The sequence below is a fragment of the Triticum aestivum genome, chromosome 6D (assembly GCF_018294505.1).
Source record: "Triticum aestivum cultivar Chinese Spring chromosome 6D, IWGSC CS RefSeq v2.1, whole genome shotgun sequence".
Lineage (NCBI taxonomy): Eukaryota > Viridiplantae > Streptophyta > Magnoliopsida > Poales > Poaceae > Triticum > Triticum aestivum.
This window is the reverse complement of record NC_057811.1, coordinates 228,505,590-228,520,477: the sequence shown is the minus strand read 5'-3', so window position 1 is coordinate 228,520,477 and position 14,888 is coordinate 228,505,590.

Genomic DNA, 14,888 nt, shown 5'->3' with positions numbered 1-14,888 from the left:
CGGCTGTGGCTAAATAAGAAACATAGCGGTTTGATTTTATTAAACTGCTAGGGGTTTGATTTATTAAGCGTTGGAGTGGTTACTGAGGTAGGATTGGATGATGCAAGACCCGGGTCAATGTTTTGTGACTTCACTGCGTCTTCGCATAAATCTAAATCCCATTTCTCAAAAAAGTGACGAGGACATGACTACCTTGGATACGACCAAAAATATTGCATACATGCATATTTGTCAGGTGATCTCTAGTGCAAACTATTCAATAATCTATTTATGTTATCCAGAACAAAAATACTTCACACACTTTTGTGTTTTGTCTAATTGCAGGTGTATGGAACATTTGTACAATCCACATATGAAGATAAGGCAAAAGGAGAAGTTTAGGTTCTATTCAAAAATTCCTTTCACGTCATTTTTGGGCCAAGAGAAGATAGAGTCCAAGTCTATCACGTTCTGGGTTCAGATTCGGACTGCACAGTTATACCTAACTTAAAACGCCAACAACTTTTTCATACGGACTCCGAATTGGGGGATTCTTTTTTTGTTGGAAAATAGATTTCGTCCTCTTTCCAACCCAATTGGATTCACCTTTAAATTCGACCGGAGCGTTGAGATATGGACGAAACAATCTGACGCTGCAGTAGAATCCGAGTCAACCAACAAGTCCAAAGGTGTTGCATCACCTCCACTTGGGCCATGAGCCTTGTACGACCTAGGGTTCGTTTAGGCTGCCTTGGGACGTGCTCCCACCTCCTTGACCGCCACCCCTTGCTCCTATATAAGTAGATCCATGTAGTAGCTTTTTCCTTGGGATTTGTTTAGTTAAAAGTTAGCCATTGCAACTTCGTGTACTTCATTTGTGTCCAACGACCAGACCAAGACCGCTTCCGGATCCCCACCTTTATCAATACTTCATCTATATTCGCAATATTCAGATTGCTTTATCATATTCTTGCTTGTTCTTCGATTGCTTGCAGGAATAGACCTTCGTGGCCAGGTTGATCGTGCTCCAGCGTGGTCAATAACCTCTCAGAGTTGGTTTAGCGATTGCTAAGGCGCAACATGGTGCACGTTGTAGTCAGATCGTCAAAGTCATCTCCACCAAATCGATAGTTATCATCTCATCGAAAGATCGGGACACCCTCGCCTCTATCAAAAAGAGAAAAAACCCGCCCAAGAAGGTGAAGAAATCCACCCCTACCCGAGTTTCCACATGAGAGGCATGTTTTGGAATAGCAGAGGTCTTTCAGACTTGGCTAAACATAAACACATCGGTGATTTGTGTGCGAGAACATGGGTTGGATTTCGTGGCAATTTTCGAGGCTGGTAAATGTGACTTCCGTGCACATGTCCTAGACCACTTATCAGGTGGCTTCGACTTCACATGGCATAGTCTACCAGCATGTGGAACGTCTGGAGGAATCTTACTTGGGATACAAACCGCAACCATGGACTTGTTAGCCTTTTCGACTGGTGACTTTCACATGAAATTCCACCTCTGAAATAGAGTTGATAATTTTACATGGAGTCTGGTTGCAGGCTATGGGCTGCCCAAGATGAGCATAAATCCGCTTTTCTTTGGGAATTGGTGAACCTAGCTAAGGATAGCCCACATGCAATGCTTATTGGATGGGACTTTAATATCCTTAGGTACCAGGAAGAGAAAAATAATGACCACTTTGACACTCACTGGCCTTTTCTGTTCAATGTTGTAATTGACACTTTGAATCTCCGAGAAGCTAGTTTGCCTGGCCGACAATTCACTTGGGCCAATAACCATTCTGTGCCAACATACGAAAAGCTTGACAGGGTACTCATGGATACCGAATGGGAGATAAAATTTCCTCTGGTAACTGTAAGGGCCTAGAGCGTAACGAGGCGCTATCGGATCATGCGCCCATCATTTTTATTCTAATTCTACGAACCCATCCGCTCGCCGCCCTTGGATGTTTGAATTGGGATGGTTGCACCGAGATGGCTTTGGAGACATAATCAAGAATATATGGCAGAGATCCGCAATTGGTCGCACACCTATTCAGAGATGGAACTTTAAAATAAGAGCCATAAGGCGATACCTATCTGGATGGGAGAAACACACCAATAGAATATACAAAAAATAAAAGCAATGGCTCGCCACCATTATTGATGACCTCAATAAAATCGCAGAAACTCGCATCTTGTCACAACAAGAGATTGAATTGAAAAATCAATCCAATCAGAAGATTGCACGTCTTTTGCGAGAAGAGGAAATCAAATATTACGAAAGATCCAAAGCCGAATTCATCTTGAAGGGAGACAGTAATACATGATACTTCCAACTTGACGCCAATGGTCGGCATAGGAAGAAGTGTATATTCAGTCTCCAACAGGATGAGGGGCGGATCGAAGGTCAGGCAGAGCTCAACAGTTATATCTCGAAATACTACAAATCTTTCTTTAGGGCACCTGATGAAGGGAACTTCACCCTTGACGAGACCCAAGCAGATGATATTCCACAAGTCACAGCAGAAGAGAACGATATCCCCAAGGCACCTTTCTGTGAGGAGGAGGTGAGAGCGGCGGTGTTTCAAATGGAGCATAACAAAGCTCCAGGCCCTGATGGCTTCCCCGCAGAATTCTATCAGAATTTCTGGGATATCATCAAGACTGACCTATTGGAGTTGTTCAATTGTCTTCATGCTGGCCGACTTGATCTATTCAGGCTTAACTTTGGCGAGATTGTTGTTGTAGAAAATTAAGGAGGCTGGGCGAATCCAGCAATATAGACCCATATGTCTCTTTAATGTCAGCTTCAAGATTTTCACCAAAGTGGCTACTAATAGGCTCAACACGGTTGCTGACCATGCAAGGTAGAAATATACTCGATGGAGTAGTAATCCTACATGAGACCATTCATGAGATGCACCGTAAACACATGAGTGGAGTAGTGTTCAAGACTGATTTCTAAAAAGCCTATGATAAGGTCAAATGGTCGTTCCTTCAACATGCCCTAAGAATGAAAGGATTCTCCGATAAATGGCGCCAGTGGATCCAAAATTTTGTTATAGGTAGTGTGGCTGTCAAAGTCAATGATGGCATAGGCCATTACTTTCAAACAAAAAAAGGACTACGACAGGGTGACTCCATGTCTCCAATGTTATTTAACATCGTGGCCGACATGTTGTCTATTATGATTGATCGTGCCAAGCATGATAAGGACATGACTACCTTGGATACGACCAAAAATATTGCATACATGCATATTTGTCAGGTGATTTCTAGTGCAAACTATTCAATAATCTATTTATGTTATCCAGAACAAAAATACTTCACACACTTTTGTGTTTTCTCTAATTGCAGGTGTATGGGACATTTGTACAATCCACATATGAAGATAGGGAAAAGGATAAGTTTAGGTTCTGTTCAAAAAGTCCTCTCACGTCACTTTTGGGCCAAGAGAAGATAGAGTCCAAGTCTCTCATGTTCTGGATTCAGATTCGGACTACACAGACATACCTGACTCAAAACGCCAACAACTTTTTCATACGGACTCCGAATTGGGTGATTCTTTTTTTGTTGGAAAGTAGATTTTGTTATCTTTCCAAGCCAATTGGATTCACCTTTAAATTCGTCTGGAGCGTTGAGATATGGACGAAACAATCTGACGCTGCAGCAGAATCCGAGTCAAATAACAAGTCCAAAGGTGTTGCATCACCTCCACTTGGGCCCATGAGCCTTGTACGACCTAGGGTTGGTTTTAGGATGCCTTGGGATGTCCTCCCACCTTCTTGGCCGCCACCCCTTGCTCCTATATAAGTAGATCCATCTAATAGCTTTTTCCTTGGGATTTGTTTAGTTAAAAGTTAGCCATTGCAACTTCGTGTACTTCGTTTGTGTCCAACGACCAGACCAAGACCGCTTACATATCCCCACCTTTATCGATACTTCATATATATTCGCAATATTCAGATTGCTTTATCATATTCTTGCTCGTTCTTTGATTTCTTGCAGAAATAGACCTTCGTGGTCAGGCTGATCGTGCTTCCGGCATCGTCAGTAACCTTAGGAGATTGATTTAGCGATTGCTAAGGCGCAACGTCGTGCACGTTTGTAGTCGGATCATCAAAGTCGTCTCCACCAAATCGATAGTTATCATCTCATCTAAAGATCAGGACGCCTCCGCCTCTATCAAAGCAGGGCGGTCAAATTGCACGAGTAGTGCCCCACCTTGTGGATGGTGGCCTCTTTGTTCTGCAATATGCCGATGATACAATTCTTTTTATGGAACATGACCTGGATAAGTGATGAGGACATCAATACCATTGTTACACCCACAGCCCCTGCTGCTATACATACTGGACCAATTACTAGAGCTCGCGCACGCCAATTAAATTACCAGGTACTTTCGTTTCTTGGTAATGATTCTAATGTTCATGAGAATATGATGTTGCCTAAATTGGATACATTTGTTTTGCTTACAAATGAAGGGCCTAGCTTTGAGAAGGATGAACATTGGAGCAAGAACAAGCATGGAGATGATGGCATGCGCATGGGGGACAAGAACGGAGTTACAAGTGATGATTTCAGGACATTGAAGCCACCATAATGCGTGCATGAAGCCTTGGACGAAATATACAAGATGCTACTTCATAACTTTCGTCCAGAGGCTATTCTAGGTGCCGCGTCACCTTATTATTGGGCCAGGCCCATGTAATTTCGAAATACTTGAGTATAGGCTATTTTTAGAGTCTGTATGTGTGGGGAAACAAGAGATAGGGTTGGTTTCGGACCCCTTCCCCAAGGGCCATGAAATTCCCCCCTCTTCCTCCATATATACAGCCCTTAGGGCGTCGTTTAGACTTTGGGTTTTGTTTAGATTAAAAGTTCGCCATAGTTGCAACTTCGCGTACTTCGTTTGTGTTCAACGACCACACAAAGGCGTCACAAAACCCCACCTTGATCAATAAAGCTTTCATCTTATATTCGCAATATCCAGATTGCAATCTCAGTTTCTTGCTTGTTCTTCGTTTGCTCGCAGGAAACAGACCCTCGTGGTCAGGTTGATCGTGCTCCGGCGTGGTCAATAACCTCTCGGAGTTGGTTTAGCGATTGCTAAGGCGCGACGTCATCGCACGTTCGTAGTCGGATCGTCAAAGTTGACTTCCACCAAAGCGATATCCATCATCTCATCGAAAGACGGGACACCTTTGCCTCTATCAAGTGGTATCAGATTTCCAGGTTGCTCGGTGAGATTTTACAGTTTTTCGTAGTTTAGATCGAGTCTGTTCTTCATACCTACAGTCCACGAAAAAGCCACAAAAAAAATTAGGGTTAGTTCATCATATCCGAACCAATCTGAGCCTTTGCATAATCTTTTTAGGGTTTTTGCTTTGTTGAATTTGCGGTTGCATCGTCGTGTCAAGTTGCTGGTCTTAGAGTCTAGTCTTTTAGAGTTTCGAGTTCTGGTCATAAGTTGTCACGCCGCCGCCGCACCATCATCATCGCCTTGCCATCTACCACCATTGCTTATCCGCCACCGCTCTGAATCCGTATCCATATACCACCACCAATCTGTATCCATATACCACCACCGATCCGTATCCATATACCACCACCGCTGCTATATCCTACCACCATATATCCACCACCAATCCGAGTTCTTTTCATATTCAGTTTGTTTTAGAGATCCATCTATTTTCCGTTTCGTGTTTCCTTGCCTGAGTAGGTCTCGAAAAAAAGAGTCTGGAGACCCCCGGGCAGTTTTTAGGCCAAAATTTCGGCGACCAAAAATATTTTTTCCCTATCCTATTTTTAGGTCCCGGGGAGTCTTTTGAGACACTCGCCATCATAGTGATTTTTTGTCGCACTTTTTCGTCGTCGCTGCCCTGATTTCCGAAAAAAATAGTCAAAATTTTTTGTGCCTATCCTGTCAGTTGGACCTGGGAAGAGTTTTGAGACACTCGCCATTATAGTGATTTTTTGCAAAAAAAAGAGCGCAAAAAAAAAGAAAAAAAAGAGCGCGAAAAAAAAGAGCAAAAAATAATTCCAGAGTGTGCTTTTCCCTTGTTTACGTGCAGCGCCGTGATTTTGTTAGTGTTCTAGGCTCGCGTCTATAGCACGGTCTAGCCTAAGACCAGCACAGTACCGTCGTTGAGCGTTTATTCAACTTTGCATCTCTGAATTGATTATTGCTGACCATTTTTGCTACCATATTATAAGCCTTCCCAGCTCCACATACATCTACATCGTGCGTTTGACTCTCCCTGGTAATCGCTCTATCCAAGCTTTGAGAGTTTTGACTACAACGGTTGCCGATCACCACCTGCTGCTGGGTAAGAACTGGTAAGAATTTGAGATTCGCTTGAAGGATTTGTATCACACCACCATCACCACTACTTCCTAGTAGTCTGTAGGATCATATTCTTTTGTGTTTCTATTGCTGCTAACCTTATTGCTGACCATTTTTGCTACCATATTATAAGCCTTCCCAGCTCCACATACATCTACATCGTGCGTTTGACTCTCCCTGGTAATCGCTCTATCCAAGCTTTAAGAGTTTTGACTACAACGGTTGCCGATCACCACCTGCTGCTGGGTAAGAACTGGTAAGAATTTGAGATTCGCTTGAAGGATTTGTATCACACCACCATCACCACTACTTCCTAGTAGTCTGTAGGATCATATTCTTTTGTGTTTCTATTGCTGCTAACCATGGCAGGATCACAAGCCGATGAGACTGATTGGGAGAACATGACGAACAAGGAGTTGCATGATAAATTTCAGCAAATGATGAGTGGCCAGGTGGGAGATGTGCTAAACAGATTTGAAGAGGCTATGGAGAAGATAGATGTCGTGGAGAAGTCGTTCGAAACAAAGCTGGATAACAAGTTTACTGAATTACTCAAGCGTCTTCCCCAACCACCACCGGCTGCATATGTCGCACCTCTACAACGACAACCACATCTCCAACGCTGCCTTCCAAATCAAGTGGGACGAGCAAAGCGCGTTCCAATTGAGACTGGTCAAAATTCGGGTGCCGCTGCACCTACTGTTGATGCTTCTTTGGCTCCTGCTACTGCGGCGGCTGAGGAGGATGACGATTATGCGGGCGATTATGAGGATGAGGTTGATCAAAATCAGAACTACGTGCAGCCACCAGCACCACCACCGGCAGGTCGACCTCAGGTATATATTCACAACGGTAGGCCGGCACCACCACCTCAGGTACGAGATCATGACCATCTCCCTAAACTGAAATTGAATATTCCACCATTTGAGGGTAGATATGTTCCTGATATATATCTTACTTGGGAGTTAGAAACTGAACAACGATTTACATGTTTACAATATCCTGAGGAGAGACGTGTTCCTGCTGCTGTTTGTGCTTTCACTAGCTTTGCATGTGTTTGGTGGTCTGAACATTGTAGATTATATCCTGTTCCAGCTACTTGGGCTGCTTTGAAAACTACTATGCGTACTCGTTGGGTTCCACCATATTATCAACGTGAATTACTTCAAAAATTGCAGCGCTTAAGACAAGGGAAAAATTCTGTAGAAGAATACTATCAGGAATTACAAACTGGCATGATTAGATGTGGTATTGTTGAGGAGAATGAAGCTATGCTTGCACGTTTTATGGGTGGATTAAATAAAGAGATTCAGACCATTCTAGAGTATAAGGATTATAATAATATCACTCGTTTATTCCATCTTGCTTGTAAAGCTGAACGTGAAGTGCAGGATCGACAGCCATTGGCGCGAACTAACTTTTCTGCAGGTCGACCTTCATCATGGACACCGCGTGCATCTTCTACTTCCACTGCACCAGCACCTCCATCAGGTTCCACCTCCAGCCGTGATACAAGAAAGCAGGCACAACCACCACTATCTGCCAAGAGCGCATCTGTCGGGCCTGCATAGAGCTCTTCTTCTTCCATGGCATCGACAGGGCACACAAGTGATATTATTTGTCGCCGTTGTAAGGGAAGAGGACATTATGCGAGAGAATGCAAATCTCAGCGTGTAATGATTGCTACTGAGGATGGTGGGTATGAGTCCGCTAGTGACTATGATGAGGAGACTTTGGCTCTTATTACACGTGAAGAACATGGTGAAGATGATTCTGAAAATGAGACGCAATACATGGCTCCTGAAGACGCTGACAGGTATGAATGTTTAGTTGCTCAACGTGTTTTGAGTGTGCAGGTCACACAAGCAGAGCAAAATCAGAGGCATAATTTGTTCCATACAAAGGGAGTTGTGAAGGAACGTTCTGTTCGCGTCATCATAGATGGAGGGAGCTGTAACAACTTGGCTAGCATGGAGATGGTGGAGAAACTATCTCTCACCACAAGACCACATCCACATCCTTACTACATCCAATGGTTCAACAACAGCGGCAAGGTTAAGGTAACACGTACTGTTCATGTGCATTTTAGTATCTCTACATATGCTGATTATGTTGATTGTGATGTGGTACCCATGCAAGCATGTTCCTTATTACTTGGTAGACCATGGCAATTTGATAAAAATTATGTACACCATGGTAGAAACAATCAGTATACTCTTGTTCATAAGGATAAAAATATTACTTTGCTTCCTATGACTCCTGATTCCATTTTCAAAGATGACATTAATAGAGCTAATAAAGCAAAACAGGAGAAAATTAATAGTGAAAATCAGATTGTGGCAAAAGAATTTGAGCAACAAATGAAACCTAATAATAAACCATCTAGTGTTGTTTCTGAAATTAAATTGAAAAGTGCATGTTTACTTGCCACAAAATCTGATATTGATGAGCTAGATTTCAGCAAATCTGTTTGCTATGCTTTTGTGTGCAAAGAGGCATTATTTTCATTCGAGGACATGCCTTCCTCTTTGCCCCCTGCTGTCACTAACATTTTGCAGGAGTTGGCTGACGTCTTCCCACAAGACGTGCCACCGGGATTACCACCTATTCGAGGGATTGAGCATCAAATTGACTTAATTCCCGGTGCATCGCTACCCAACCGTGCACCCTACCGTACCAATCCAGAGGAGACGAAGGAGATTATGCGTCAAGTACAGGAGCTGCTCGACAAAGGTTATATACGCGAATCTCTTTGTCCTTGTGCTGTTCCTATTATACTAGTGCCTAAAAAGGATGGTACATCGCGTATGTGTGTTGATTGTAGAGGCATTAATAATATTACTATTCGTTATCGTCATCCTATTCCTAGGCTAGATGATATGCTTGATGAATTGAGTGGCTCTACAATATTCTCCAAAGTTGATTTGCGTAGTGGATACCATCAAATTCGTATGAAATTGGGAGATGAATGGAAAACTGCATTTAAAACTAAGTTTGGTTTATATGAGTGGTTAGTCATGCCTTTTGGGTTAACTAATGCACCTAGTACTTTCATGAGACTAATGAACGAAGTTTTACGTGCTTTCATTGGACGATTTGTGGTAGTCTATTTTGATGATATACTGATTTATAGCAAATCTTTGGAAGAACATTTGGAACATTTACGTGCTGTTTTTATTGCTCTACGTGATGCACGTTTGTTTGGTAACATTGGGAAGTGCACCTTTTGCACCGACCGAGTATCTTTTCTTGGCTATGTTGTTACTCCACAGGGAATTCAAGTTGATAAAGCCAAGACTGAAGCTATTGAGAGTTGGCCGCAGCCCAAAACGGTCACACAAGTGCGGAGTTTTCTTGGACTCGCTGGTTTCTATAGGCGTTTTGTGAGAGATTTTAGCACCATTGTTGCACCTCTCAACGAGCTTACAAAGAAGGATGTGCCTTTTGTTTGGGGTACCGCACAGGAAGAAGCCTTCACGGTATTGAAAGATAAGTTGACACATGCTCCTTTACTCCAACTTCCTGATTTTAATAAGACTTTTGAGCTTGAATGTGATGCTAGTGGAATTGGATTAGGAGGTGTGTTATTACAAGATGGTAAACCTGTTGCATACTTTTCTTAAAAATTGAGTGGCCCTAGTCTGAATTATTCTACTTATGATAAAGAACTATATGCTCTTGTTCGGACTTTAGAAACATGGCAACATTATTTATGGCCCAAAGAATTTGTTATACATTCTGATCATGAATCTTTGAAACATATTAAAAGTCAAGCTAAACTGAATCGTAGACATGCTAAATGGGTTGAATTCATTGAAACTTTCCCTTATGTCATTAAACACAAGAAGGGTAAAGAAAATGTTATTGCTGATGCATTGTCTCGTCGCTATACTATGCTTTCACAACTTGACTTCAAAATATTTGGTTTGGAGACCATCAAAGATCAATATGTGCATGATGCTGATTTTAAAGATGTTTTGCAGAATTGTAAAGAAGGAAGAACCTGGAACAAGTTTGTCGTTAATGATGGATTTGTGTTCCGTGCTAACAAACTATGCATTCCAGCTAGCTCTCTTCGTCTTTTGTTGTTGCAGGAGGCGCATGGAGGAGGATTAATGGGACACTTTGGCGTGAAGAAGACGGAGGATGTACTTGCTACACATTTCTTTTGGCCAAAGATGAGACGGGATGTTGAGCGTTTTGTTGCTCGCTGCACTACATGTCAAAAAGCTAAGTCACGACTCAATCCTCATGGTTTATATATGCCTTTGCCTGTACCTAGTGTTCCTTGGGAGGATATATCTATGGACTTTGTTTTAGGTTTACCTCGAACAAAGAAGGGGAGGGATAGCATATTTGTTGTCGTGGATAGATTCTCAAAAATGGCACACTTTATACCATGTCATAAAAGCGATGATGCTGTTAATGTTGCTGATTTGTTCTTCCGTGAAATTATTCGTTTGCATGGTGTGCCAAATATTATTGTTTCAGATCGTGATACTAAATTTCTTAGCCACTTTTGGAGATGTTTATGGGCTAAGTTGGGGGCTAAACTTCTTTTTAGTACTACTTTTCACCCCCAAACTGATGGACAAACTGAAGTAGTCAATAGAACATTGTCTACTCTGCTTAGGGCTGTTTTGAAGAATAATAAGAAAATGTGGGAAGAATTCTTGCCTCATATTGAGTTTGCTTATAATCGTTCATTGCATTCTACTACTAAGATGTGCCCTTTTGAAATTGTGTATGGTTTCCTACCTCGTGCACCTATTGATTTGTTGCCTCTTCCATCTTCGGAGAAGGTTAATTTTGATGCTAAACAACGTGCTGAATTGATCTTAAAAATGTAAGAGTTAACTAAGGAAAACATTGAGCGTATGAATGCTAAATATAAACTTGCTGGAGATAAGGGTAGAAAACATGTTGTGTTTGCACCTGGAGATCTTGTTTGGTTACATTTGCGTAAGGATAGATTTCCTAATTTGCGCAAATCAAAGCTAATGCCACGTGCTGATGGTCCTTTTAAGGTGTTAGAGAAAATAAATGATAATGCATATAAACTTGACCTGCCTGCAGATTTTGGGGTTAGTCCCACTTTTAACATTGCAGATTTGAAGCCTTATTTGGGTGAGGGAGATGAGCTTCCGTCAAGGACGACTTCATTTCAAGAAGGGGAGGATGATGAGGACATCAATACCATTGTTACACCCACAGCCCCTGCTGCTATACATACTGGACCAATTACTAGAGCTCGCGCACACCAATTAAATTACCAGGTACTTTCGTTTCTTGGTAATGATTCTAATGTTCATGAGAATATGATGCTGCCTAAATTGGATACATTTGTTTTGCTTACAAATGAAGGGCCTAGCTTTGAGAAGGATGAACATTGGAGCAAGACAAGCATGGAGATGATGGCATGCGCATGGGGGACAAGAACGGAGTTACAAGTGATGATTTCAGGACATTGAAGCCACCATAATGCGTGCATGAAGCCTTGGACGAAATATACAAGATGCTACTTCATAACTTTCGTCCAGAGGCTATTCTAGGTGCTGCGTCACCTTATTATTGGGCCAGGCCCATGTAATTTCGAAATACTTGAGTATAGGCTATTTTTAGAGTCCGTATGTGTGGGGAAACAAGAGATAGGGTTGGTTCGGCCCCTTCCCCAAGGGCCACGAAATTCCCCCCTCTTCCTCCATATATACAGCCCTTAGGGCGTCGTTTAGACTTTGGGTTTTGTTTAGATTAAAAGTTCGCCATAGCTGCAACTTCGCGTACTTCGTTTGTGTTCAACGACCAGACAAAGGCGTCACAGAACCCCACCTTGATCAATAAAGCTTTCATCTTATATTCGCAATATCCAGATTGCAATCTCAGTTTCTTGCTTGTTCTTCGTTTGCTCGCAGGAAACAGACCCTCGCGGTCAGGTTGATCGTGCTCCGGCATGGTCAATAACCTCTCGGAGTTGGTTTAGCGATTGCTAAGGCGCGATGTCATCGCACGTTCGTAGTCGGATCGTCAAAGTTGACTTCCACCAAAGCGATATCCATCATCTCATCGAAAGACGGGACACCTTTGCCTCTATCAATAAGGCTCGAAACCTGAAATTATTACTTTCAGCGTTTGAGCAGATGCCAGGTCTTAAAATTAACTTCCATAAAAGGAATTGTTCTGCTTTGGAGAAGCCAGTGAGGCAGCTGCTGAGTATGCCGACCTGTTTGGTTGTGCGCAAGGCCAATTCCCGATTAAATATTTGGGAATTTCGATTCATTATCGGCGACTCACTAATGCGGAGTGGAAACATGTAGAGGAGCGCTTAGAGAAATGGTTGAGTAGTTTGAAAGGCAAGTTGCTCTCTGTTGGAGGACGACTGGTCTTAATCAACTCAGTCCTCATAAATATGGTTCTCTATATGCTCTCGTTTCTCCAAGTCCCAAGAGGGGTCTTGCAGAGGCTGGATTATTTCAGATCCAGATTCTTTTGGCAAGGGGACAGTGAAAGAAAAAATACAGGCTAACCAAATGGTGCGTGGTTTGTAGGCTGAAAGACCAAGGTGGACTTGGCATCCATGACCTTCAGGTCAAGAATGATGCCTTACTTAGGAAATGGTTGTTCAAACTACTTACTGAGGATGGCGTTTGGCAAAACCTACTGTGCAATAAGTATCTAGGCCAAAAAGCTATGTCATAGGTCTATTGGAAACCTGGTGACTCACACTTTTGGGCTGGTCTAATGGCGGTGAAGAAACACCTTTTCTGTTTTGGATCCTTTGCGATAAAAGATGGGTCGGAGATTCGTTTCTGGGAGGATAACTGGCTGGGCAATGCCAGCCTCCGAGAACAGTATCCAGTTTTGTACCGCATAGTTCATGATAAGAATGGTACTCTAGCGCAGGTGCTCAGTTCATTTCCGCCGAATTTTTATTTTAGGCGGGATATGATTGGCCCCCGTCTTATGTCATGGCAAAATTTATTGTCTCGATTGGAGTCGATAAACCTGACACAAGGACGGGATGTGTTTCACTGGAACCTCACTACATCTGGGTCCTTCACAGTCGACTCTATGTATCGTGCACTCACGTATTCAGTGGTCCCAGTGGATAATAACAAGAAAATTTGGACGTCGAAGATTCCACTAAAGGTTAAAATCTTTATGTGGTATCTTCGAAAGGGAGTTGTGCTAACCAAAGACAATCTCGCCCGTTGCAATTGGCACGGAAGTAAGAAGTGTAGTTTTTGTACTCATGACGAGACAATCAAACACCTCTTTTTTCAATGCAAGTTTGCGCGCTCTACATGGTTAGTCATCCAAATAGCGTCCAATTTGTATCCGCCCACAAGTGTTGCCAATATTTTTGGTCATTGGTTGGACGGCATTTCAAATAGGTTTAAAATGCTAATTTCGGTGGGAGCATATGCCTTATTATGGGCACTATGGCTATGTAGGAATGATTTGGTTTTTGAGGGAAAAACACCTCTCCTATGTAGGTTATTTTTTGCTGTATGCACTCGCTTCGTACGTGGTCTAGACCACACCAAATGGAGTATCAACCGCTATTCAAGATGGTGTGTACGTGGTTGGAGCGGGTGGCCAGGGAGGTCTTCACTCAGCATGGGTAGCAGCATAATCTATGGATAGCCGCACCAACTCCTTCGACATAGGCGGACTGTCGGTCCTATATGATCCTACTATTGCTGATATGTCGCCTTTTTTATGTTATTTCAATCTGTTTTTGTTTGGCTATGTGCATCTTAGTTATGCAGAGGCCGGGTGATTCTCATTACGTTTTGTATCCGCCTGATGCTACATTTTGAGTCAATAAAAATTCCCTTTATTGAAACAAAGTTTAGTTTAACTAAACCGAAGAAAACTGGGTTAAACGCATACCAATTTGCAGCTCTAGATATAATCCTATGCATTAATTTCAGATCGGATGGAAGAGGTTCAATGGCAAGTTACCATGATTGGTAAGCGACGGTGGCGCTCGATGTCGATGGCGCCGATGCTCCAGTGGTCATAGGCGGCGGCGGAATAGTCGAGTGGATGTGACGGAGCGAGATGCGTCCGACGGTGGTGAAGATGGTGATCGATGATGACGGGAGCGAGCGGGGCGAGCTTAGAGAACCTTCGGTGTCCGAGGAACTCCGTGAGAACGGGCGAAGACGAGCCGGTGGCTCCTATGCGTCGAAACCGTGTCAAACGGGGTCATAAAGAAGAGAGAAGGCGGCAACTAGATATTGAGGAGTCGAGGGTGCTCACCTGCGATGGATTTTCCTGTCGAACTTGCGTCGGCCGGCAAGATCAATCTCTCCTATACGGCTTGTGGGCATCGTCTTGGGTTTTGAGTTTTTGGGCAAAAGGGAGCTAGGGTCACGGGGTGTTTATAGGATAGCTTCGTGAGCAAGGGGGAAAGCGAGGCGATAGATTCCCGAAGGATTTGAACGGCGGGCGGCGAGTGCGTGCGAGGCCCGGACTGCTCCGCCGTGGGGAAGAAGAAGGAATGGCAGGTGGTTTCCACCTATCGGCGAAAGAGAGAGAGAGAGAGAGAGAGAGAGAG